Raw genomic sequence first — 3,523 nt, forward strand, 5'->3', positions numbered from 1 at the left:
CTATATATATATATATATATATATATATATATATATATATATATATATATGAAAATTTCTCTATATATTTATTTTTCTATTGTTTCTTACATGAAGTTTCCTACTGTAATCCTAAAATTATGCTTTAATGTTAACAGTTATTTATTTTTAAATGTAATCGGCATACTAGTTATTAGTAGTTCTCATTTTAGAATCTTTTTTTTCAGGGGATACATCCATAAAAATTATAGAAATGTTTTAAATATATTGCTATATGTTTCAATAAAGTCATGGAATATTTAATAATTGGAGCAATATAAATTTTCAGTGAATTATTCCTTGACATATTAGTGGAATGCCTAAGAGATACCTATCTTGTGATGCATGAGTTACTTTTGTTTATAGGACAACATTCCTTGCAACTTTCCTATATCTTGCTTCCAAGAGACATCTTATTTGAATGAAATTCCTAACAACCATTTGCATGATACACGCATAAATTCCTAAAATTATAACCCAAATTTTGTTATATTAAATATATTTATTCAGTGGATCAAAAAATTGTAAAATTAACTCATAAATATTAAAGTTTAGTCAATTATGATACCGATATAGATGCAAAGAGTTAATTTTTTTAAAAGTTAGAAGATGTAAAATTATTTGTAATATTTTTTAATGAATAAATATTTCTATTAATATCAAATTAACAGGTATTAATGAAAAATATATATTTATTTAAGTTTAGTTCACCTAAATCAGTATTTAGTTATATATTACAAATTTATTCATATTTATGAATTGAATAAAAACCGTACAATTTTTTAATTTAATGGTAAAAATTTAAAGTTGACAAATATTTTTATTTATAATTTTCTTCATTGACTTTAAGTATAAATTTTCTCATACTTATTTCCCTCATTTATATTAATAAATTTATTTGTACTTGTTTCGTTATCCACATCTATATCTTTTTGTCGAGATTAGTCTGTCACACTCATCTTCTTCATTTAGAATTACCCCATCTTCTCCATTCAATCTATTATATTAGTCTTCATCATCTACTATTCTTTTGAATTTGATGTATTATACTTGTAAGTAGTTGAATATTAAATAAAACAAAATATTTGTTGAAAAAAACATAGAAAACATATGTTATATGTATTTTATTTTATTTTATTTTAAGTTTTTACAAATAAATACGAGAAGTTGCAATACGAGAAGTTAAAAATAAATGCAATCCCTAATCTCAAGCACTTCATTTGGAGAGCAGGTTTGAATAGTATGGCAACTAAGGATAACCTCCAACATAAAAATATACTATAGTATCCTGTAAGATGGGTGTGTTGTGTACAAACTACGAAGAGTCAGCTCAACGTTTGTATTTTAAATGTAAGGTAGCGAACTTAGCTTGTGATCTTTGTTATAAATGGATAGGAATAATAAAAATATCACAAAACAAAAGTCATGCAACATTTTCATCATTTTAACATGCCAGAATTGAATAGAAAAGGAAATCTTATTTTGAAGGTTACTTGGATGTCTTTAATCTAAAGTATATGAAATCATAGAAATAAGGTTTTATTCAAAAATGCAAAGGTTGACGAGGTGGAAATTTTTTGGCAAAGCGCAGCTAAAAATGAGCTTGGATTAGAAACAAAATCCCAAAAGCTATTTTTTCATATTTTGATTGGTGTCTATGATCAAAAACTTGTATTACAAAGTATCCAAAAAAGCTTTATCTCAAGTTTAGTTATAGTGTGAGGCAAAGGTCTGTTACACCTTATTTCATTTTGTTTTTGTTAGTTATGTGCAGGTATGTAGGAATAATAGGTGACGAAATGGATCTAAGAAATCATAATGGCGAACGAAAAAAATTTACATGACCAATACAAAAGAAGACCAACTCTACAATTCAATCCTATCTTTAGTATGACACCTGCATCAACGATAGTAGTGCTAAAAGGTATATCTAACAAGATAACTTTTTGTAGAAGTCATATGTATTATTAGGTTTAGAGTTTGGTTTATGTGATTTATATGCTAGTATGACATGTATATATGTTTTTTTTTTTTAAAGGATTACCTAAAGTTATTTATTTATTCAATCTTTATTGTCAATTGTTGATGTTCCAAAGTAATCAATTCTTTCTGTGTAAGTATACAAGATAGTTTGTAGTACAAGTTTGTAGTACAAGTATCGTATCCACGAAGATTTGACATAATACACAAAGTTCTAAACTAGCTTGACTTTGAATAAAATAGTAAAAAGGTGCCTAAAAAAAAGAATTAATGTATGAAAATCAAGATATTTCAGCAAAATAACATGTAAAACAGTTTAGGATTAAAAATGATTGATTTTAGGATGATAAAGGTGTGTTGAAGCTAGATTGCACTACATTGATCCTCTCTTGTAAAGGTTATGTTACAGTCTATAAAGACGTCGATAATCATGCCGTGAGAGTTCCTTTTTAATATAACTTTAGGTCCATTCTTGGCACCTAGAGCCTAAGATCACCAGACTTCAATATAATTTCTCAATAATTGTTTAAATGAATCGCTTGCATTAAGATCATGACTTTATAACCAGCTAAAGCCCCTAGCACTTAAAAGCAGGAGAAAAATTAGTTGAACCAACTTGAAACCAATTCCCACTAATTTTAAGCTAGTGAAATACGACGCAGTTCATCCAACAATGAATATAAACTAATTCACAAACATGTAATAAAAGCATACTTTGATAGATAAAACAATATCAATACAAGAAAGTTTCAAAGAGTTACATCTTTATTTCAACACTCTAAGAGAGCTAGCTCCTCATAATAGGTAATATGAATACAATACAAGGAAGAATTATTTTCTCTTAAACCTCTAATAATATTGTTTGAATATAAAGGAAAGTGTCTTGGGAAATCTCCAAAAGTCTTTCTCCGAAGTTAGAAGTCTTTAAAAAAAGGAGTAACTATACTTTTATATACTTTCCCAAGTGTGACTTCAAGTGTGAAAATGTGGCTCTAGCTACAGAGGTTTCCTTTCAAGGTAGACTTTTTTATAGCTTAAACCTCATGTTTTTGGTGTTATATCCCTTAAGATAACTTCTTTGAGAAGGAATCTTGGTGGCTTAGCCTCATATTCAGTGCTTGAAGTTTTCCTCCAATGTAGGCTTTTTTTGTATAGCTCAAACCTCAAGATTGCTCTTAGTCATGCCAAAATCAATTTTATACAAAATTGTTTGGATTTCCTCCATTTCCTAAAGCATGACATTATTTCACAAAACATACTACATAGTCATACCTACAGGTTATGGTTGTCCATTGCCCATAAGAGGTTATGGTTAGCCTCCCTCATAGCATTTAACTTGACATTTCCATGCTTTGCTACATCAACATGACATCGTTCACCCAAGCTTTCCTAAGTTGTTAGCTACTAAACTTCGCAACATTGTCTTTATAGAACTTCATTCTGACATATAAATATAATCTCTGCATATATTTGTAAAACTCCATGGTCAATAATCTGTCCAAATATACTGCTTTGAAATATTACC

The sequence above is a fragment of the Vigna radiata genome, chromosome 11 (assembly GCF_000741045.1).
Source record: "Vigna radiata var. radiata cultivar VC1973A chromosome 11, Vradiata_ver6, whole genome shotgun sequence".
NCBI lineage: Eukaryota > Viridiplantae > Streptophyta > Magnoliopsida > Fabales > Fabaceae > Vigna > Vigna radiata.